The following is a 24357-nucleotide window of genomic DNA, read 5'->3' on the forward strand; positions in this document are numbered from 1 at the left end:
CCAGCGCGTGATGTAATTAACCTGCCACTGTTTATCCGCTCTCATGAATGAGGCTGGCACAGGCAGCATGAGTTCTCCGGTCTGGAATTTTTTTCACAGTTTCCGAAAAAGATGTAAAACTCGCTGTTTGCAAGATATGCGACGCCGAAATACCAAGAGGTGGTCAACAACAACGACAATTTAATACAACTAACCTCATCCGACATTTGAGAACGCGCCACACAACAGAATACGGCGAGTATGAGGAACAAGCCCGGACAAAAAAAAAGACGGCCGCCGTCACTCAGCCCACTGTCAGTGAAACGTTTAGACGTCTGGAGCCTTACAGCAGGGACAGTAAAAGGTGGAGGGATATTACAACAAAGCTGACAGGGCAGGGTTTACACAAATAAAAAGTTGATTGTGGTACATAAAGATCTTGATTGTGTTTATTATTTATTTTAGTACAAATGGTTTTACCACTTTAAGTGGTGCACAAGGCTACATTGTAAATACAGGACATTGAGGATTATTATTATTATTCACCCATCTATTCTGTGATCGGTGATCGGTATCGGTATCGGCAGATATATGATTCCTGTGATCAGTGATCGGATCGGCCCCCAAAAATGCTGATCGGAGCATCCCTACTCACAACGTAACAGACTTACGTAATGTTACTTCAATATGTATGTTGTACTTTCTGAGAAGATACACAGACTCACGTCACATTATCCAAGCATCCATATATTAGGCATAGTCAGTTTTGGGGAGTAACTGCCAATGAAATCAATTCACATTGCCACTCAAAGCTAAACAACCTGTCTAAGAACATGTTACGTTTCTGTTTTTAATTATTTCTTTGAAATCAATATTTTTTTTAAATATGATGTTAATAAATCATGACATGGGCTTATTTGAAGCAGTCATGGGCTTAAATGATGCCATAGTACCAATTAAGCCCATGCCAGACTTTTAACTTTTTTCATAAAATATCTTTATTTTATATTCCAAAATCTACGTGAACTAACGAATACTATTTCAGATGAGAGCTAAATCTTGCTTTGAAAGAAATAATGTCCCTTATATATCATGTCAGTATCCATGAAAAACACCTGAACTTAGATTTTAGTGGGCTAAATGGGTACACTTACCCGAACAGTTGAAAACATTTGTTAGAAAATTAAAAAAGTATTCAGAAATTAATCAAATGTCATATGTTACATTACTTTGATTAAGTAATTGAAATAATTACATCAATTATTACATTTTAAATAGGGTAATTAGTAATATGTAACCTATTACAATTCCACAGTAACCTTCCCAACCCTGCGCATAGGGCACGATTCCGATTTACGATCCCAGCTGAATTTAGAAAAATGTTTCTTCGTTATGTCAAAGTGTGGCATGTCATCAGCACAACAACTACGGCTGACACCTTTCTGATGACATATGGTCTAACTTAGGTTAGGCGCATGGCTAATTGACTCTACAACATGGCACTGACAAAACGTTAAGATCATAATATAATGTAATCATAATGCCTGAAAATAAGTCTAAATGTACCTGTCAGTGTCTCCTGGATCCCCGTTGATCGTCTGCCTCTGAAAATGACAGCGACGGTAGACGCATGTAGCTAAAGTTGCTGTCACTGTTGTTAGCACTTAGCTAAGGGTTAGCACAGAGCAGCAAAGGATACCGCAGCTTCGGAGACAGCTCATATGCAGCCGGACACGTCCTCCGAAATGCAAACAGCTCCTAATACAAGCGGTACGGGCAGAATTTTAATTACTGGCTAAATACGCTGATAGACCAGATAGAACAGGTTGCATCGTATGATGACATCTGGGGGCTTTCAGTGAAATCTGTCCGTGTGGGGAAACTACTTCCTGCGTAGAGTGGTTCCTACGGTGCAGAACACAGTAGAATAAAATACAACTGTAACACTTACATTTAAAATGTGTCAATTGTTTGTGGACAACGAGGTGCTCTCAATTACAGCATATACATATATACTGTATATAGGAGCAAGAAAAAAAGAATGCATGAATAAATAAATAGTCATATTTAGAATAAAATCAAATAGAATAATCAATTGAGTTTTAATTACAAAGAGAAGAGAAAAGAACTGGTTAAATGTATTCATCATCATAGCTAAAATGAAAAAATATTCAGTCAATATACGTCTAAGGTTGACTCAAAAACCTTGCTGATGCTGCTGCTAACACAATACATTTGTTTTCCATATACTTACATACAGTAGACAATTATTATTATTATTTCAATAAAATAAAAATGACAATGTCTCATTAAATATAGAACGAACACACACTTGAACACAACTAAAAATGTTAAAAAATAATAACATACATTAAAAATATTAATTAAATATGTAAAACGTGCTAAAAACCTACCATATTGTCAGGTTTTGTAGAAAGTTCGGCCCCAAATGCAGAAAGTTCCAAATTCAAGAGTTTTTAATTGAACAGAAAAAGTCAAAAAACAACTCCAACAAAGAATGTCCCGTCAAACGGTCAAAAAACTCAACAAAAATACAGGCTCTTGGCCACAAAACTGAAACAGGAAAAAAGCTGACAAACTAGAGGGCAGTCCAAAGAGTGGTCTAGAGGCAGGCAAGGGTCAGGTCCAAATAAGCAGTCCAAACAGGCAGATAATCCAAATCGGCAGGCAAAATCCAAAAACCAGGTTCACAGGCAGAGTACAAACAAGCAGGTTGGCAGACAGGAAAAGCAGGTAACAACGGTAGATGTGCTCAGAACAAAAGACTGGGACAATCTGACAAACTGGGGCTGACAGAGCACAGAATAAGTAGGCCTAATCATTAGGAGTTAACGGAGTACAGGTGAGCACAAAATGGCCGACAATGACCACATGGAAGCATGACAAGTGAGGGCGGAGTCATTACCCAAAACAAACAAAAGCACATGGTTGCAACACAAAATGTCCAGCAGGTGTCAATGAACATGCAAGGATACTGACACTACCCCCCCCTCAACGAACGCCTCTCGGCGTCAAGGCAGGATGGCGTGGGTGTTGCTGGCGAAAGTCTCTAATGAGTGTCTTATCCACAATGTGGCGGGCGGGAACCCACATCCGCTCCTCTGGCCCATACCCTTTCCAGTCAACCAAAAACTGGAGACCACGCCCACGCCGGCGAACATCCATCAGCTTCTCGACAGTGTAGACAGGACCCCCATCAACGAGCCGGGGGGGAGGGCGGGGCACAGCCGGGGGAGACAGAGGACTGTGACAGACAGGTTTGACCCGGGACACATGGAAGGTGGGATGGACTCGGCGAAGTGAGAGGGGCAGGCGCAACCGGACTGCAGATCTGCCCAAGACCCGTTCGATGACATAGGGCCCAATGAAGCGGGGAGCCAGCTTACGTGAGTCCACTCGGAGAGGTAGGTCCTTGGTAGAGAGCCAAACCCTCTGACCGCTCCTGTAGTGGGGGGCCTTGACCCTTCGGCGGTCTGCCAACCGCTTGACCTGGGCACCCGAACGCAACAGAGAGGCTCGAGCACGTCTCCACGTCGCCTTGCACCGCCGGACAAACGCCTGGACCGATGGAACCGATGCCTCAAGTTCCTGGGAAGAAAAGAGAGGTGGTTGGTAGCCAAGGCAACATTGAAAAGGGGAGAGACCCGTAGATGCAACAGGGAGAGAATTGTGGGCATACTCAGCCCATGCCAAATGCCGACTCCAGGATGTGGGATTCTGGGACGCCAGGCACCTAAGAACCCTTTCAAGGTCCTGGTTGGCCCGCTCTGTCTGGCCGTTGGTCTGAGGATGGAATCCTGAAGAGAGGCTGGCGGTGGCTCCAATAAGCCTACAGAACTCCTTCCAAAACGAGGACACAAATTGAGGACCTCGGTCAGACACCATGTCAAAAGGCATTCCATGGATCCTAAAGACATGGTTAACCATGAGAGAAGCTGTCTCCTTGGCAGAAGGGAGTTTAGGCAGAGGGACAAAGTGCACACACTTGGAGAACCGATCAACAATAGTCAGGACAGCAGAGTTACCATCAGAAGGCGGGAGGCCAGTCACAAAATCCAAGGCTATGTGGGACCATGGTCGTCTGGGTACCGGGAGCGGCTGGAGGAGTCCGACAGGTGGCTGATTTGAGCTCTTGTTTTGGGCGCAAATCTGACAGGCAGCAATGAAGGCTTGGACATCTGCAACCATTCGGGGCCACCAAAACTGTTGACGGAGAAATGCCATAGTCCTCCTAACCCCGGCATGGCAGGTCAGTCGGGAGCAGTGACCCCACTCCAAAACCTGAGGACGGACAGAACTGGGGACAAACAGGCGGTTAGGGGGGCAACCAGCTGGGCAAGCCTCCTGTTGCTGGGCACTGCGAACCACAGAGACTATATGCCAAGAAACTGCACCCACTAAACAGTGAGAAGGCAAAATGGTGTTAGGGGCAGGGGCAGCATCTGGAGCACTAAACTGTCGAGAAAGAGAGTCAGGTTTAGCATTCTTGGACCCAGGACGGAAAGACAAGGTAAAATTGAACCGACTAAAAAAAAGAGACCACCTGGCCTGGCGTGCGTTGAGTCGTTTGGCAGACTTCAAATACTCCAGGTTCCTATGGTCCGTCCACACAAGAAAAGGAACCTCAGCGCCCTCTAGCCAATGACGCCACTCCTCCAGAGCGAGTTTGACCGCCAGAAGTTCCCGGTCCCCGACATCGTAGTTTCTCTCAGCAGGCGTTAACTTGTGGGAGAAAAAGGCACATGGGTGCAGCTTATTGTCCTCCTTGGACCTCTGGGACAGGACAGCTCCAGCCCCTACCTCAGAGGCATCCACCTCAACAATGAACTGACACGAAGGATCTGGCATAACCAGAATGGGAGAAGAGGTGAAACGCTTCTTCAGTTGTTGGAACGCCTTCTCCGCCACTTCCGACCAGAAAAACCTGACAGAGGAGGATGTCAGAGCAGTTAGAGGAGAGGCAAGAGAACTATAGTTACGAATGAACCGTCTGTAAAAATTTGCAAAACCCAGAAACTTCTGCAGATCCTTGCGGGACTGAGGGGTAGGCCAATCAATGACTGCCTTGATCTTAGAGGAGTCCATCCCAACACCACCTTCAGAGACGACAAAGCCCAAAAACGATGTGGAGCGTTGATGGAACTCACATTTCTCAGCCTTTACATAAAGTTGGTTCTCTAGTAACCGCTGAAGAACTAATCGGACATGATGGACATGGTCACGAAGGGACTTGGAAAAAATCAGAATATCGTCCAAATAAACAAAAACAAATTTGTTTACCATATCCCGCAGTACATCATTGACCAAAGTCTGGAACACAGCTGGGGCGTTGGTCAGTCCAAACGGCATTACAAGGTATTCGTAGTGCCCTGTGGGTGTATTAAATGCCGTCTTCCACTCATCTCCCTCCCTGATTCTCACCAAATGATAGGCATTACGAAGGTCCAATTTAGAAAACACTGTGGCACCCTGTAACAGTTCAAAGGCTGAGGACATCAAGGGAAGAGGATATCTGTTCTTAACCGTAATATCATTGAGGCCCCGGTAATCAATGCAAGGTCTTAATGATCTATCCTTCTTGTCCACAAAGAAAAACCCTGCCCCTGCTGGAGAGGACGAGGGACGGATAATACCTGCTGCTAGGGAGTCCTCAATGTACTTGTTCATGGCCATTCTCTCAGGGGGCGCCAGAGAGTACAGACGACCTCGAGGCGGACAAGCTCCAGGAAGCAACTCTATAGAGCAATCATATGGACGATGAGGTGGTAGAGAAGTTGCCCTGGACTTGCTGAAGACGGGTCTCAGGTCTAGGTATTCCTCCGGAACTCTTGACAGGTCTGGAAACTCCTCAGGTAGCTCAGGAAAAACAGGGAACCGGTTAAGGGCAGACCTCAGACACTGGGAATGACAGAATGGGCTCCAGCCCAAAATAGAATTCTTCTCCCAATCAATGTGCGGGTTGTGTTTGACTAACCAAGGGTGACCAAGAACTATGGGAATCTGTGGTGAATCAATAACATAAAGAGCAATCTCCTCAGTGTGATTACCAGAGAGCATCAAACTCACCGGGGATGAGATATGGGTTACCTTGGCGAAACAGGTCCCGTTTAGCGCTGAGGCAGTCAATGGCACTTGCAGGGTGGTTACTGGAACTCCCCATCTGGTGGCCAGTGATACGTCAATGAAGCTCTCTTCAGCTCCAGAGTCAATGAGGACGGAGGTGGTGTGATGATGGCTCCTCCACATCACAGTTGCTTGCAGAACAGTGCGAAGGGATGGGGAGATCTTTGAGGGAATTGCGCTCACCAGTACTCCCCGCCTCACTGGTGAGCATTGTCTTTTACAGGACAGGTTGAAACAAAATGGCCACGCTGACCACAGTACAGACAGGCACGAGACTCCAGCCTTCGCTGTCTCTCAGCTGGTGAAAGACTAGTCCGGTCTATCTTTATTGGCTCTGGAGGAGCCGGAGTGGACGACCTTGATCCCCCCTCAAGGACCTGAAGAGGAGAACTGGACCCTCGACGAAGCTCAGTCCGCTGAGAACTACTGGTTGTCTTCAACCGATGAAGCTGACCTAGCCGAGTGTCCACACGGATAGCCACATCCACCAAGCCATCAAAAGATGAAGGCAAATCGCGGGGAATGAGTTCATCCTTAATCCCTTCAGAAAGTCCATTGAAAAACGTATCATACAGAGCTTCCAGGTTCCAACCAGTAGAGGACGCCAGAGTCCGGAATTCTATTGCAAAGTCGGACACTGACCTGCGGCCTTGACGGAGGTTAAGGATCTCACGAGCAGCCTCCCTTCCCTGTTTAGAGCGATCGAAGACCTTCTTCATTTCACCAGTGAATTGAGTGAAGTCATCCTGGATCGCCACCTGGTTGCTCCAGATGGCCGTTCCCCACTCACGAGCTCTTCCAGACAACTGGGTGATGACGTAGGCAACCTTAGAACGATCGGAAGGAAAAGTCAATGGCTGTAGTCCAAAAATCAGCTCACACTGAGCTAGGAATGACTGACAGGATCCTGGATCTCCTGAGTAAGTCTCAGGTGGAGGCAGGCGAGGTTCTCGGGCTGGAGCAGCTGGAGGAGGTGGTACTGAGGAGGCTAACTGGAGCTGTTGCACCCTAGCAGCAAGGTCAGTCACACTTGCTGTAGCTGCCTCCAACGTCCTGGAAACAAACTCAATTTGTGCCTGGTGTCTCCCCAGCGTTGCTCCATGCCGATCAAGAACCTTACTTATTTCTGCTGGGTCCATTATCTGGTCAGATTGTAATGTCAGGTTTTGTAGAAAGTTCGGCCCCAAATGCAGAAAGTTCCAAATTCAAGAGTTTTTAATTGAACAGAAAAAGTCAAAAAACAACTCCAACAAAGAATGTCCCGTCAAACGGTCAAAAAACTCAACAAAAATACAGGCTCTTGGCCACAAAACTGAAACAGGAAAAAAGCTGACAAACTAGAGGGCAGTCCAAAGAGTGGTCTAGAGGCAGGCAAGGGTCAGGTCCAAATAAGCAGTCCAAACAGGCAGATAATCCAAATCGGCAGGCAAAATCCAAAAACCAGGTTCACAGGCAGAGTACAAACAAGCAGGTTGGCAGACAGGAAAAGCAGGTAACAACGGTAGATGTGCTCAGAACAAAAGACTGGGACAATCTGACAAACTGGGGCTGACAGAGCACAGAATAAGTAGGCCTAATCATTAGGAGTTAACGGAGTACAGGTGAGCACAAAATGGCCGACAATGACCACATGGAAGCATGACAAGTGAGGGCGGAGTCATTACCCAAAACAAACAAAAGCACATGGTTGCAACACAAAATGTCCAGCAGGTGTCAATGAACATGCAAGGATACTGACACATATGAGCTCATATACAATGTAAATAAAGTGATAACATTGAATTAAACTAAGAACTCACAAAAACAAACTTTCAAACTTGACATAAAGAGGATGCAGAAGGCACTCCAGATTGTATGTAACCTTAGAATTTCCTGAGGCAACTTTTGTCTGGGGGGGGGGGGGGGGTTTGGACTGGAGTAGACATAATTCCTCGAATTCACACACACACAAAGTGGTGTGAGCAGATTAGCAGCCACAAGCCACCCAGTTACTCCTCCAGACGTCAAGCTTGAAAACTCCCAATTCACAGAGCTGAGATGTAACAGCAAATTGAGCTCGGGGAATGTGGCTTTGGTTTTGTTTGCTCTGGCCAGGAGATGAGCTTGACTGCTCGTTGCTGCTTGCTGGAAGCCAGAGGAGTGAGAGAATGAAGGGAAGAAGGAGAGAAAAAGAGATAACCAAGCTTCTCTGTCTGTTGTTCCCTGAATGCCAGAATACTGAAATAAAATCATAACGGAAGGAGGAAGCCATGACAGGGTCAAAGTGTTGGAAGAGGATGAAGTCAAAATAGGTTAGAGAGAAAGGTTCCTGGAAAAGTAATCTGTAAGTAATGGCGGGAAAAGAACTGAGGTGAGAATGAAGAGTTGTAGGGGAGGGATATAGCTGACAGAGAAGTGATCAAAGATTTGATAAAAAAGAAAGAATTGACAATTTAACAAACAGTACAAAGTCTTCATGGTCACGTTTCCTTCACATTTAGGTCATGTTGTGTGATGGTGCTGTTACCCTGTAAAATGTCAGTCACACATTGAAATAGACACACACTCAACTTGAGCTTTTTTCAGGCAACCTATAGCTCATGTCTAATAAGAAATAGTTTCATTACTTGATGTGCAAATCAAAGACCTAATACTGTGTATACAACAACTTGCACTGGAAGAGAACATAATATTATACACTTATCTACAACTGTTAAATTAGAATAGGTTGACTAATTCAGCTGATAAAGCTGGACATTGGAATGTCCAAAACAATGTTGTTGCAATTTCTTTCTCTTGAAGAAGATCACAAAATAAAACAATGGGAAACACCTTTAAATATCATTGTATTGACAGACCAGATAAATACTAGTATGATGAATGCATGATTAAGCACTTAAAAGGTTCTGATGTTAAATAGGAACTCCACCAATTTAGTGTAATATTCAATGTAGTTGGGGGACTTTCAAGAAGCATGTTAAATGTTAAAAGTTCTGATGTTACATTTAAATAGGAACTCCACCAATTTAGTGTAATATTCAATGTACTTTGGGGACTTTCAAGAAGCATGTTAAATAAAGAATCGTCAAATCGAAGCTGGTGAAATATGTCGACTTTTATTACCTATGTATGAATCAGACTTGTAAAGGACTGGATCCTGCATCTTCCACAATATGACCATATTTATTACCATAGCAGCACACCTTTTTTGCTTTTTAAAATCTCAACAACTGTTGGATGGATTACTATGAAATTCACAATGCATCTGCAGGTATTCATTGCTCCCAGATGATTTATCTTCCCCTGACTTTTCCTCAAGCACCACAATGAGATTGACATTTGTGGAGTTGAGTGAAATGTCTTGACTACTGTTGAATGGATTTTTAGAATACAATTACATTAACTTCAGTAAACCCTTAACTTTTCATCTAGCACCATCATAAGGTTAACATTTCAATGTATTCAATTGGTTCATGACCAAATACCTACAAAGCAAATGACACTCATATCAGTATCAGTTGTGCTTTGTTTTTAAGTGTATTTATTTATAATAGTGATTTAGAGTGTGAGGATGGAGGCACTGTTTGCTTTTAGCTATACAAAGTGTAATGGACTGGGTGACATACTAGTGTTAACTGTTATGTTATGAGTGTCACTGTATTAAGACATAAGAGTTCAGCTAAGGTAAAAAGCACTGTTGATTGCAGTTATTGAGATTTCTATGGCGTACTAGTCTACTGCCCAGGACTTTACTTCCTGCTCCCCACCCATCTCATGTTAGTCATGGAGATCCAGACTCCAGCTGAGATGATTGTGGTTCACTGTGGAGGTGAAGGTAAAGAGAACCGTTTATTGCAGTTACTGAGATTTCCAGAATGTCAGTGAACATGTTATATGCTTCACAGCTGTGACACCTGTCAATCATTTCGGCTACCTATGACAATGATTTGGGTGATATAGCAAACCTGTGATTGTCAGAGAGTTAGGGAGGATGTTTTGTGTTGTTCTTGTTAGTTTAGGGAGAAAGAGTTAAACGCCCAGAGAGATGCTACTGCAGAGAGCCCATGGTAAAGCAGACAGGTTTTGTTGTTTTGGTGTTGGCTACGGCCTACAGTAGACTGTGTACTGCCTACTAATAAAGTCAAGTCAAGCCAAATTTATTCATATACTGTAGTGCCAAATCACAACATAAGTTATCTCACGCATTTTTCACATAGTGTAGGTCTATACTGTACTCATTAATTTACAGAGACCCAACATTCTCCCATAAGCAAGTACTTGGCGACAGCGGCAAGGAAAAACTCCCCTTTAACAGGAAAAAACCTCAAGCACAACCGGGCTCCAAGTAGGGGGCCACTTGCCTTTTCCGCTTGAGTTGAGAGAGAAAGGACGATAAGAAGAGAGAGAGATACACAGAGAAGCACAACACCAGCAATAACCGAGCCATAACCAAATGGTCCAGGAAGAAGCCAAGTTAGTAACATGCATTAATGGTACATGAATGCACACAGATGGAGAGGGGGAGGAGGAGATGATAGAAGCTCAGCGCATCATGGGAAATCCCCTGGCAGTCTAGGCCTATAACAGCATAACTCGAAACTGGTCCAAGGCAAGCCTGGGCCAGCCCTAACTATAACCTTTATCAAAAATGAAAGTTATAAGCCTACTTTTAAAAGTAGAGAGGTTGCCCACCTCCTGGACCGAAACTGGAAGATGGTTCCACAGGTGCAAGCGAAGCCAGTCAACATCCTGTGGCCTTGCTGAGAGACAATACAATATAAACTTGACTCAGGATGCAATACTGAATATTAAAATGAATCAAGATGATATTTTTACACCAGGGGATGCAACTGCAATGTGATATATATGTAAAAGCAACATATGGATCATCTGATAGCCCATGAAGTTAAACTGACAGCATTTTGAACATTCATTTTTTCAACACACTAACAACAAGCTTTTTTTATTTTTAAATGACCACGAGAAATGACTGAACTAACAAGTTAACATTTATAAATACAGGAATATAATTATATATCATATACAATGTAACAGATTTTAATTTCAAGTGTGCTAAAGCAACAAAAGGTCCTTTGTGGTTTTCTGTTTCTCCTCCTCACCCGCCCAGTTTACAAGGTGTTGTCAGTGTGAAGGTGGCATCCTTCTCTCTTCATAAAAAAAGGGGATCTGGCAAAAACGCAATGCTGCTATAAAAGTCAACCTAAACCACTGACACTTAAAGAGATTACTGCTTGGCTGGTTTACCACAGAGCACTGATGTGTGCAAGACATTCCACATAACTAAACTGGAGAACTGGTCTGCAGTTTACTGGTGTCAGTGAAAGCTCACATGCCAAGATGCAAATGTGTGTGTGGATGTTGCAAAAGGTTGGCAATGGATGATACTGTCTTTATTTCTTTCGCATGCTGCTATAGATGTTTTTGTTTCCTTAGAAAGACAATGCTGTCCAACCATAAGTGTACAGTGTGTGTATAAAGAAAGGGACAGATTGTAATCAATATTTTCGTTCTCTCTTTTCCGTAGGGAAAAAAGAGCCAAAAACAAGGGTGAGAGACTTCACAGGCAATTGAAAATCCACTGATCCCTTGTATTTTGCATATCGTCAAAGCCTGCCTAATTTGTCAAATAAAGCCATCCATCTAAGCAATGAGTGGGGGGCAGATTAAAAAGACACAAACACAGAATACTAGAGCTCTGAGAATGAACCAGATGGAGAAAGGCATGCAAACAGACGTGGAGAAGAGTGTGCAGGTCTAGTCACAGAGTGAATTGAAACGAAGCCCTAAGATTTCCTCTGATTTCCTCCTCTCTTCTTGGCCCTGTTGCTGCGTCTTGTAAATCATTCTCAATTCACTGAAACAAGCCAGTTGGATTAGCTTGGTTTAGATCATAAACATTTGCAGCTCAGACCACCCAGGGAGAGAGCAGAGCCAAGGCAAGAGTGTGTGTATGTGAGTGTGCATGCTTGGGTGTGTATGTGAAGCCTCCCTCTGAGTTTAGAGGTGGGCACTGCAACACACACAAACACACACACACACACACACACACACACACATACAAATGTGGCCTCAAACACATATGCCTGTGCGCACACACGTACATACACTTATGCTGTGGTTTGTGTTTGCGCCACTTCCAGGGCCAGTGCACTGTGGGGCTCTCACCGCTGCCGTGGAAACCAAAACAGGCCCGTTCATCCAATGTCAGAGATTAACAAACATACACACAAAAGCCACAGATAAAGATGTCTCACTGCACTGTTGCTTAACAATACTGCAGACATTCATTTAGTATAAAAAGACATTCCTTTTCAGACGTTCATTCATTTTTTTCTTTCACTGTTCACCCTAAATAGTAAGCCCATTGGCGGATTTATACAGTGCATTTTTATATGGGTATTTTTATTACTGGGAATGTCAATGTATTTTTCTTTGTTGTTTACTAAAATTCAGAAATGCACAACCACTCTTTTGTTACGTAAGATTTTACAAGATACAAGTCACTGTCTTGCTGTAGCAAAATCTGAAAACCAGATTTGTACACCATCTCCCCTCAAAACCAGCTGCAAAACGTTAAGTGTCATTGACCCAAACAACTGTGATATGAGGCATGTTTTCCAGGAACTTTCACAAATAAATGCAATTTTTTTTTCACCCTAAACTTTAACTGTCTGCGTCACCAGACCTTGAAATTCATTCTTTTTCACTTGAACACAGTTGGAGTAATTCTTTTCTTGTTTCTCTCCACATGCAGGAAGGATCCGAGAGCCAAGCTGGTGTCAGAACCAGGAAATATCTGGGTTGGGTTTAGAAAAACCAGAGTGGGAAAAATTGGGCAACTCCCTGCCGCAAGGCACTGGCACGTTTCTCTGTAAGCTGCTTGTCTCAACTCTGCGCCTTTCTAATGTTCTTACTGCGTGTATTGTCCATTCACCTGTCTCTTTGCTTGCTTTGCTCTTTCTGTTCTTGTATCTTGTATAGTTATATTTGATTGCAACACAATATGTTTTCACAAAAGCGAGTAGCAGCTCTTGTGCAGCAGTGCTGAGTAGAAGTTTCAGGTTTTATGGTAAAAATATATGTGCCCCTGATGCAGTTTTTGTTTTTGAAATAAATTGGTAATGCAAAAGTAGTCTTCTCCTCTTTATACACACGTAAAGTGAAAGGTGTGTTTTGATGATAGCTAAGAAAGAGCACAGACTGGCTTTAGGCCTGTACATTGGGCTGCTTGGTAAGTGTGTATATGTGTGTGTGTCTGAATGTGTGACTTTCTGTGGCCATGTTCTGTCTGATGGACTGTCCACTATCTGGGAGGTCCCTCAACCACAGTGGGCAAACCCAAACATGCACACACACACACAGGCTTAGATAGATACATATAGACATTAGTGTATTAAACCCTTTCTTCTCTTAGGAAAATACTTCTTTCAGCTTTATTTTAAAAAAGAAACATTGAAAAAAATGTGACCACATTTAAGAGTAAATGATGTTGATTAATACCAATATTAGACTATTACACAACAGTGCTGAATTGTTCAGGGCCACCAACTGGAAAGAACTTGAGGGTGTGGGATATGATATTTTCATAAAAGTCTATTTTGCCAATTTTGTCTTTGTCTGTCTGATGTAACATAATATTAGTTCTTAGTCTGTGCTACCAAGAGCTACTCACTGGATTTATTTACAAGGAAAAAAACCTCCTGCACACAAGAAGTGAGAAACTTACATTTCATGCAACAGAAACAGTGTTTTGTTACCTTAAACAAAATGATAATGATGATAAAGGATATTTAGAATTTAGATGTTATTGTTGAATGCAAAGACAAAATACATTTTCAAGGTTGAAAATGTAATAAAAATAACTGAAAAATACTGAGGAATTGGGAATTATAATATTATCATTAATTCATACACTTCATGGAAAAGTCTTCTATGGTGCAAAATACACTTCAAACTCCTCTTCTGTAGTGGTGTCCCAGAGGGCCAGCGAGCACAAATCTTGGGTGCTTTGGTAATTCACTGCTATGTCCTTTTGAAATATTTCATGGGTAAACAATGATTCAGCAATGGATTTCACTCTTGTTATGTATAAACCTGTCCTGTTTTATGGACAACACACCCCAAATATTTGGTCATGTTCGATTTCTCTCTGTCTGGTGGCCTACATCTGTAGTTAAACTTTCCTTCCCTTTCAAATGCATACACACACGCATACACACACACGCACACAAAAATCTTCTTTTCAACCGAAATAAATGTTTATAGCATTCCAAACATTTTGTGTGTGAGACAGTATGTGTGGTCCTGTCTGCACCTAGCATGAGGTTTGAGGTTAAGGTGTTTGTCTGCTCGTGTGTGAGCTGCGGTGTGTGTGTGTGTGTGTGTGTGTGTGTGTGTGTGTGTGAGATAGACAGAGAGACAGGGGGGAGGCGAGGGAACACCCATGCTTACTTCTAAAGTGTGTCTTTAAAAAAAGAAGAACGCACTAGAGAATGAAAAAAATAATGTCTGGGGTAATTCACTGGATCTGAACTTTTAGGGAGCACTGACATAGAGACATTCAAAAGGGGAGATAAATGTAGGCAATTCATATTTTTTGCTGCTTTCTTTGTCTTATCTGATACTAAACTAAGATATTTTGGTTATGGACTGTTGGTTGGACAAGGCAAGAGATTTGAAGTTGTCATCTTTAAGGCTTTAAGAAATTCTTCACCATTTTCTGATATTTTATGGACCAAATCAAATCAATTCAAAATCAATCCAAATCAAAGTGATAAAATTATTGTTGGTTGTATGTATCCCTAATGGAGAGTGAAACACACACATGTATGGACACTACAACAACAGAAAAAAGGCACAATGCTTTCCACTGCTATCCAGAAATGAAAGAAAAAGATCTGAGTGTACATAGCAGTCCTATGTGAAATAAATTAATTGCATGCTGTTAAAAGCCAAACATTACAAGGCTGCTATTTGGGCAGTAGTGACATATACAATTTCAAACTTACATCAGTATGCAAGAGCTTGCATCAATTATGGTGTGCAAAGCAAAGTGTTAGCCAGTTCATATCGATGACATATTGTGTTAACAGTATGTATAAAGTTGTTGTTTTTTAAATAATTATTGACATCACACATGAAGAAAAATTTGTAGACCAAATATATCCACCAAATTGACACACAATCAGAAAAAGAAAAATTGAGGGAGGTTCATACTTTTAAATTCCTTCCCTGACAGTTTTTTCCCTTCAGCACCAGAGCATTTAAACTTTAACATTAACATACACATCTGCAGCATTAACAAAAGCCCCAGCGTAGCCACTGATGGACACACACATGCAGACACACTATTCCTACACAGCCAGTTGCCTGTTTCTATGAGTTTAAGTGTAGATTTTTCAGTGACACTTACATTGAATTAACTATATGGGGTGTGTATAGAACTAAATATTTGAAAGTGTCATAAATAACAGTAACAAACACTTCTGATTTTGCAGAGCAGCATGTGGCTCAATGTTCAGCACAGTCACCTCACAGCAAAACATTTCTTGATTTGAACCTGCTGATGAGTTGAAGGAGTATCTGAGTCTCCTCCAGGTGCTTTAGATTCCTCATAAAGTCCAAAGACATGTAGATCAAGTAAACTACAGTAGTGATTCAAAATGGAACATAGATATGAATGTGTTTGTCTCTCTGTATGTTAGCTCTGTGATGGACAAACATCTGTTTCCCTCGCATACAGGATGAATCAACGTGCTGTAATAAACTAAGACAATAAATATGTTAAAGATGTCTACATCATGTACAGTGTGACCCAAGAATAAGGCACTGACCTGTTTTTTTTTTGTTTTTTTTGCATGTAAAGCATACTCACACTGTAAAACAATAATAAGCCAGCCCCAATAACAGTAAAGTCATTCAGTAACAAATTGCACACCATGCCTTTCCAGTGTTTTACAAATCTCTGTGTTATTTCCCCAAAGGACTGTAACGCCAAACACTATAAAATACATGGAAACAGTTGTTTGCATTTAGAGACCATTATACAAGTAAATAGTTCAACAAACACACATATACATGTGGACATATTCACACACAGGACCACACACATATTTGCAAATGCAGGGACACACAAATGATGATACAAATGATACCATTACTAGCACTCGCTCTTTACTACCTGTAATTAACTTTTGTTTTTCTGGTTAAAGCAGTGGTTCAGAAATATGCACATTGCTGTCCGACCACGTCAGCAGGTTAAAGTGTTTGTAGCTGTTCCAAACGGCAACATTTGAAGGCAGAGTGTAGTGGAGATTGGAAAGACATGATAACTGTCTGAATGTGTATCAAGAACAGGTATGTCAGATAAGTTAAAATCTACTCTTTTTAGTCATATCTACAGACATTGAGAAAGGTATTGATTGATTGAAACCAGTACAGAAAATTAGCTTTTGTTAGAAGACAGTAGGGTTTGTGAAGTAAATTATTGCTTCTGTGTTGGTCAATGCAAGGCTCACTTTTAAATCAATAATATTCCATGAACAAATCATGACAAAAAAAGGCTGAGAGTGTGTGTTGAGGAGTGGGAGCAAGTGGCTATGTCTCTGTGTATCTACTAAATGTAAATACATAAACCCCCACGCATTACGTAACAGACACATGTGGGTGTCTTTAAGTGAGTGAAGGACAGAGGGAGGAAAGAACAATATCTAATCTGGCTTCTTGTGTCTTGTCTGTACGAAATACTGTCATTTTGCGTAGGAGGCTGAGTTTCATTTCATGGAATTCTGTATCAAAAAGAGGACGGCCACATGCTTGCACACACACACACACAGGTACACATGCACACACAAGTGTCTGCTCCAGATGTTGAGAGTATTTAGTTTCAGTGAAGGTAGAGCAGCTTCACATCGGACAGGAGATAAATCTCAGCCCCTGGACAGCAGTGAAGACACTTTTAGAGGCCTTCGTAAACCCACCGTGTTCACTTTGTTCCCACATGGCAATATTCAGCAAAGCTGTTTGGAATGACATTCATATACAGAGAGTATTAGGACAGGACCAGTACACAGGGCCAATTATTTTCAATGCTGCCTATCAAATTTTATTCTCTGTTCTGGAGGAGAATGTGAGATGGAAATTCTGCACCACATAAAAGACAGGATAGTTTTGAATGGTTTCAGCATTATCAGATGCTCACTGAGTATTTTATCAGGGGGTGTCGACGAGGTGTGAAGATGATGTTGCAGTGACATAGTAGAACTTATTGTTATCAAAACCATATGAGGTGGGGAAACGTATTCCCTTCTAAATGCAAAGTTGACAACAGTTGTAAAGAATGTCTACTTTTGACCCCCTACTCATCTTCAGTGTTTACAGACTAACCAAAGAGTGATTTTGCTTTCTTAGATTGTTTTAATTTAAATATTTTGAGGGACCCGGCAAGTGAATATATCCAGTACTTCACAAAAAGAAAGCATAGAATTGAAAAACAGTTATGTAGAAGATGTTTTTCTTGTCCCCTTTGATCTCCCAGACCATCCCACATGTTGAGACCCACTGGCCTTAAATATCCCATTCTGTTTTTAATTTAAAAGATATTTGTTTTAACCATGAATGTTCGATACTGGGTTTGGTTGTTTCTGTATTTTCTCAGTTATTTTTGTTCTTTTCACGTGAGAATGTGATGCAGTTGAGTTGTACTTTTTATTAACAACCTGTGATGCAACCAATGCATTTTCCACACATGCATGCAGTATCCTAAGCAGTAGTAAATTAACATTTAAAAATACATTAATTATGGTAAAAGTGCATTGTTTTTTATGTAATATTAGTACTTATAAAATGACAGAAAAGATTGAAGGGAGAGAGGATGTGGCAAAAGTAATCAGATCATATTGAAATAAAGATGCCTTCAGATTTGTGGTGTGGCAGTATGATGTCTTCATCTGCAGTGGCACCTGTAAAACACAGATAAGAGATTCAGACTGGAGTTATGAGGCACAAAACTTCAGGATGCTGGGAAGAACCTGGGAGCCCAAAGAGAGAGAAACACACCCTACCTCTAGAAACAAAAACATACACACATGCACAGTGAACCTAAAAATATAGTTCAATATAATTTAAATTACAATTTACCACCCTTACACCTGTTATACTCCATGACACAAACACACAACTGTAGAATAAGACAAGAGCATCTTATCCACATAAAATCATCCTGGATTCTGCCTTTTATAGCCACATAGTTGGATTTCTATCATTGTGACATGATCAAAACAACTTCTCTTTATATTACTTAATCTACTCTGGACTATCCAACATCACAGGCCTCATGCAGAGAGTAACAATATTACCACCTTCATTGGATATTAGACTGTATCAGACATTGCCAGAATAGCCTCAGAACTTCCTTCATGTGAGGGATTCAAATTGTGGTTGTGGTTGTGTGAATGACAGCAGTTTCCTGGTCTTGACCACTAATATAGTTGTTCCCCCTACCATCTTGATATGCAGCCGTTTTGTGCCGAGAAGGCGTCATCAATCATACCTTCAAATGCGGTCTTTCACATGCATGTTCGCATGCACACGCACGCATACACAACACACGCACAGAATCAAACAAACCTCCTATGTGGTCTATTTTACTAAGTAAAATGAATTGAAAAGATGAAAATAAATCTTTACTCATTTAGCTATTTATGTGCGTTTTGAAGGAATGAGTTATAATTTAGAAGATGTAAAATGATATACGCTGACTTTAAACACAAAGGCAGTGTAATGCTCATAATAAATACTGGGAGTTCAAACATATCAATTATAATTAAAGCCGCAAGCGGCGATGGCGGGCCCTCGCTCACCCATGCCACTGCGGGGCCTGAGGCATGGCAGGGCTGTGGCGTGAAGCAGAAAGTGAGAAAAAACCTTGAAGGAGGCCAAAAATGCAATGTTTTGTTCATCCAGTAGGGGGCAGTCACAGATAGTTACACATATGGTCTGGTGTGGTCTGGTGTGTTCAGGGCGGCCACTCATCAGTCATGTGAAGTTTGGAGCGAATTGGACAAAGCATGAAGGAGTTATGAGAGGTTGATGGTTCATCCACCAGGGGGCAGTAGAGTGTAACAAAACACAAGCAGTTGCGTTCAGGGTGGGACAGTGATTACACATGTGAAGTTTTGTGGAAATCGCACAATGATGATGTAAAATATGGCACTTCCTGTTTCCACTAGGGGGCGACACGAGTGAGATCGCCTATGAGCGAATGGAGACGTTGAAGTCGGCACCCTGGACCTGTGTACCAATTTTCATGATGATATGAGTTCAATAAATCCATCAAAAAGCCAAACGTATTTTCATGGCGAGGAATTGATGGTCGCCGCGTCGCCACACGGACGCCATTACTCGTAGCTTCACAGTCTTCATAATGTAGCTTCACCAACTGGTTCTGAATGAAGTTGATGGGGCAAAGTATGTAATTTTAATGAATCTTAGTTAACTTCCTGTTACCACCGGGGGGCGCTATGAGTTACGTGGGAAGTTAATATATCGGGACGTTCAGGGCGGAGCCATCATCATGTCCAGCAAGTTTGAAGCTGATTGGATGAAGTATGTGGGCGTGAGAGCCACTCGTATGTACATGGCGAGCACGCCAAAGTTAGTTGAACCCTGGCAGACACGCCCTTTGACCTACGGATGCGCAGAGCACAACTTAAGCTCAGCTAGGTCTGGAGATGTTGCGTACCTAATTTGAACTTGATCGGGTGAACGCTGTGGGAGGAGTTAATTTTAGGCGGGAAAAATCAAAACCAAAATGGCCGACTTCCTGTTGGGTTGAGGTCATGAGGTCAAGAGGCTTTTTTGCATATGTGGGTATAATACATATGTGTACCGAATTTTGTGAGCATAGGACAAATTTAGCAAAATTCCCTATGGGCATTTTTGGACTTTGTAGGGGGCGCTATTCCGCCATTCTGCGTCGACCATGTGCGACCACCCAAAAATATCGAATTTCGGATGAGGCCGGACGTCCGTGCAAAAGTATAAGCATTTTCGCATTTGGGAAAGGGGCGAAATTGGGGCACGAAATGTCGAGAGAATAATAATAATAATAATAATAATAATAATAATAATAATAATAATAATAATAATAATAACAATAATAAACATTACAATTTCAATAGGGCTTTCGCCAGGCGACTTGCAGTCGCCGCTCGGGCCGTAATAATAATAATAATAATAATAATAATAATAAACATTACAATTTCAATAGGGCTTTCGCCAGGCGACTTGCAGTCGCCGCTCGGGCCCTAATAATAATAATAATAATAATAAACATTACAATTTCAATATAGCATTTTTCCCCGGGGGTCTTCCATACCACATGATTACTTGATTACTTGATTACTTTGGGGTCACTTGCACTTTGGGGTCACTTGCACGTTGGGGCATGAACGAATTTCAATAGGGCTTTCGCCAGGCAACTTGCAGTCGCCGCTCGGGCCCTAATAAGAATTTATTTTTCACTTCTCTTATAACTGTGGAACAGAATCTGAGGGCTGAGTGATCTTCCTTTCCATCATTTCCTTAATCATATCAGGGAACACTAGATGAAATAAGCAATAGGCGAGACCTAGGGTCCCACTGTTGCAAAATGTGGACATAAGACTCTGCAGTTGGCCTCTGAAGATGTCCTGCTTCTGTTAGAATCAGTGAATGAGCACCATCTGCTGGTCTAGAAGAGGTAATGACTGTAACTCAATGTATGACTGAAAACATGACCTGCACTGGTAGCACTGGACATAATAGAACATGGGCCAAAGTGAGCTGTGGCTTTCATAAGATTACATGCTTCAAAAGCAATGGTGTATTTCAGTGTACACTCTGTTCACTGTCTTCCTTTATGGACAAAAATGTCTTGTCAGGGCAACTTGTTGACAACAGCATATTGATTTAAAATGTACAATTATAGAGAACATTTTTAAGCAGTTAATTTTTTTGGATGAAGCAATAATGCAACTCCACAGGAAGGAAGATTATGTGATAATGAGGATGCCTCCATTAATATCTCCTCTGCATTTTCTGATATCATGGTGTAGTATATGAAGTCATATATGCACAACACCAGATTTGATTGTGATTGATTATGATTATTTAGCTTTAACTGCACAGCTCAATGAACTACACTTAAAATGACAAGATTTCCTACAAGATCTCCCATATACTTATGGCATAATTGTGAGAGTTAGGCTACAGCAAGGAAACTTGTTGCTTCATTATTAAAAAAGTGTGTCCTGTCTGCTCCAAGGGGGATATTCTATGGACATGATGTGACTGACCTTGTTGCTTTCAGCCCATTCACACTCCTGCCTAGCTTCACTGGTGGATGTCACAGTGTCACCCACAGGGATGAGGGCGAGAGAGAAAGAGAGAGATTGTCGGTAGACATTCCTGCACCGGTTGCTACTTACATGTTCTGCATTTACACACACGCACACACAATGACCCCCCCTCCTATCCCATACACAGCTAGTCACAGCATCCTCACGTAGATCGCTGGCAAAGCCAAAGCGATGCAACTGCTACTCCATTGTCAAGCCCCTTAACTCCCTCCCTCCTTCTCCCACTCTTTCTCCTCACTCCCCCTCCTACCCCAATCCCTGCTCACTGGCCCCCGCTCTTTTCTCCTGGTTGTCATGGAGATGGCTAACAAAGCCATCACTTTTACCAATTTCCTCAGAGACAGGTGCTGGCACAATGACTGCTTCCTCGCCGGCTGAAAGGGGAAGGGGCAAGAGGGGTCCATGGGAACTCCAGGCGGACACTCTGAGGGCTGTCCAAGTGTCCTCCTCCCCGGGCCCTGCCGAGAAAAGAGGGCTAATTTGTTGTCCCTGTTTTCCCAGGGAGGGGGGATGCAGGAGGAAGGAGGAGGGAGGCGTAGAGAAGCTGGGGGTGGAAGCAGGGCGAGTGAGTAAGAGAGAATGAGGCAGAGAGAGAGGGAGAGAGTATATATGGAAAGGGGTGTCCACCAGTTTTCAAAACAGACCGCCTAATATCAGTCTCCTCTTGCTTTCTGCTGCCAATGGGTGGCAAAGTCCTCCTTTCTCCCCTTGTTCCTTCATCTCATCTCACTTCTCCCATTCTCCTGTGATGAGGACCCGGAAACAATGGCAAGTCATGGCATCATGACTGCTAGATGTTTCAATTTATCTTTCAGCAAGGATTCACTTCCCTCTTCGTGTGGAGATGTGTGTGTGTGTTTATATCTGGATCTTTAGTGACTAAATGAATCATATCAAGTATGAGTGAACAATATACACACTATTGTTACTGTATAAGCTTGGACAGTCTAGATTTGAGTGTGTTAAACAAACATTTTTTATATCAAACTATCCTTGACAGTTATTTGAAGCAGATTTGCCTCATAATAATTAGCCACAGTATCAGTTTTCTCCCATGTCTAAGCTCATATTCAGTGAATAAAACATGAAGATTTTGTTTTGGGGTAGATCTTCACAATACTACTTAATAAGCTGATGTTTTCTTTGAGACATTGTTTACTGGTTTCTTTCAGAGCCTGGCTGACACTCTGAAAGAGGGGCTGTCTGTTGGCACAGCTACAAAGTATTTATTGCCCCTCTAAGGAGAGAAGCCATTGGCTTTCCATTTGAGGGAAGTGTACACATGTGTGACTGTACATGTGTGTCTGTGTGTCTACTTATGAAGTTGTGTGAGTTTGTTCATGTGTGTGTGTCTTGTTTGAATAGACCATATAAAACCTTTTTTGTTGGTGGCACAAAACTTTTTGAGGCAGCATGTAAAGCACTTACCTTCTGTAAAGGACATGCCATTCATTTGCAAAGGACCTTAACGACTATATTGGTTGGTGTGTGTCCGTGTGTGTGTGTGTCCGTGTGTGTGTGTGTGTGTGTGTGTGTGTGTGTGTGAGAGAGTGTGTGTGTGTGTATGTGTGTGTGTGTGTATGTGTGTGTGTGCAAACTGTTGATGTACGCAATAGAAGTCTAAGACCCTGAAATAGAGTGCTGACACTGTGTTTCCCTGCTTTTTGTTTAGTGCATGCGGGGAGAGGTTCCTCTATCATCCTGACCAGATGTACAGAAGAAGCCAGATGTATGGATCTAATCTGTCAAATCAAAGAAATTTGCTATATGAAAGATATCTTGGTTTCCTGGTAGTTCTCACTTATCTGCGTTATAATTTCTGTTCATGACACATGGATGTGTGCAATTGTATTGTCCTAGTGACAGACAGCTGCACCTCTTCTTTGTTAGTTTTAAAGTGTCATGACTTATTTGATATAAAAAAGAATGGCATACATAAAAACCACATGGGGATATCTATAATTAACTCCACCTGTGTCTATTCATTGTAAAATTGCTCATACACAAGCTGAAGAAGGGCCAGAAACATCCATGTGGCAATACACATAGTCAATCTGGAGTGCTGTTCTAGTCTTTTTCATTTTTTTTTAAGGACAAGGTAAATTATGTGTATTTCATTTATTGTATTTATTTCATATGAGTCAAAAAATATCTTAAAGCCAACATTCAAAATCCCTCTTTCTTTAAGTTATTGTGCTGTACTTTTTTGAAACTATCACTGGGGGGTACCACATTTTCAAATTGTACACACATGGCTTTAACATGGCATTGAAAAGACCTCCTCCTCCTGCATTCATTAATTCCTTCTCAGGGTCATTTAGTAAAAAGGGCTTATTTTAAATATATTCAGTTTTAGCTCAAATTCAGGTATTCTAATGTTGATGCCTAGATTTTCATATATAATATTATAATGATAAACTTGCAGATCTGACATTTGAGCAGGGTGCCCTGAAGTTTATGTTGTGGTTGCGAACACATCAGCTGACCTACAGGAAGTTTCTCAGCTGTCAGGGAAATCCTTGTGTGTTATATTCATATCATATCTATCTTTAGCAACCCTCCCCATCTTCACTGTCACAGAAGGAGTGAAATACTGGACTCAGGGGTGAAACAGGGTCAAGTCGAGGATAAACACATGAGCCAATAGTTTATAAAACAATCCCTTCAACACAACAGAGGAAGCATTTAATAGCATTTATTAAACAAAATTGTGCTTTGCAAAAAGTAACAGATGATTAGAAAATAAAATGTGAAGAAAAAGAAAAGACAAATGTCAGAGCAAGATGACAGAGTAAGTAATAAAATAAAATAAAATTCTGACTGAAAGTTTTAAAAC

General features: G+C 41.8%; 1 protein-coding gene across 2 annotated transcripts in view; it reads right to left on the bottom strand.

Annotated features, from left to right (window-relative positions):
* eif2b3 (eukaryotic translation initiation factor 2B, subunit 3 gamma) overlaps positions 1 to 24357 on the bottom strand; it is a 449880-nt gene that overhangs the window by 38032 nt on the left and 387491 nt on the right. The window contains exon 1 of one of the 2 annotated variants that reach the window (XM_062428896.1): positions 1546 to 1855. The exons of the other annotated variant lie outside the window; for it this stretch is intronic. The gene's annotated coding sequence lies outside the window, so the exon portion shown is untranslated. Of the gene's footprint in view, positions 1 to 1545; positions 1856 to 24357 lie in introns of those variants that run through there. 2 annotated transcript variants of the gene reach the window in all.

The sequence above is a fragment of the Scomber scombrus genome, chromosome 11, assembly GCF_963691925.1.
Source record: "Scomber scombrus chromosome 11, fScoSco1.1, whole genome shotgun sequence".
In the NCBI taxonomy this organism is placed as follows: domain Eukaryota; kingdom Metazoa; phylum Chordata; class Actinopteri; order Scombriformes; family Scombridae; genus Scomber; species Scomber scombrus.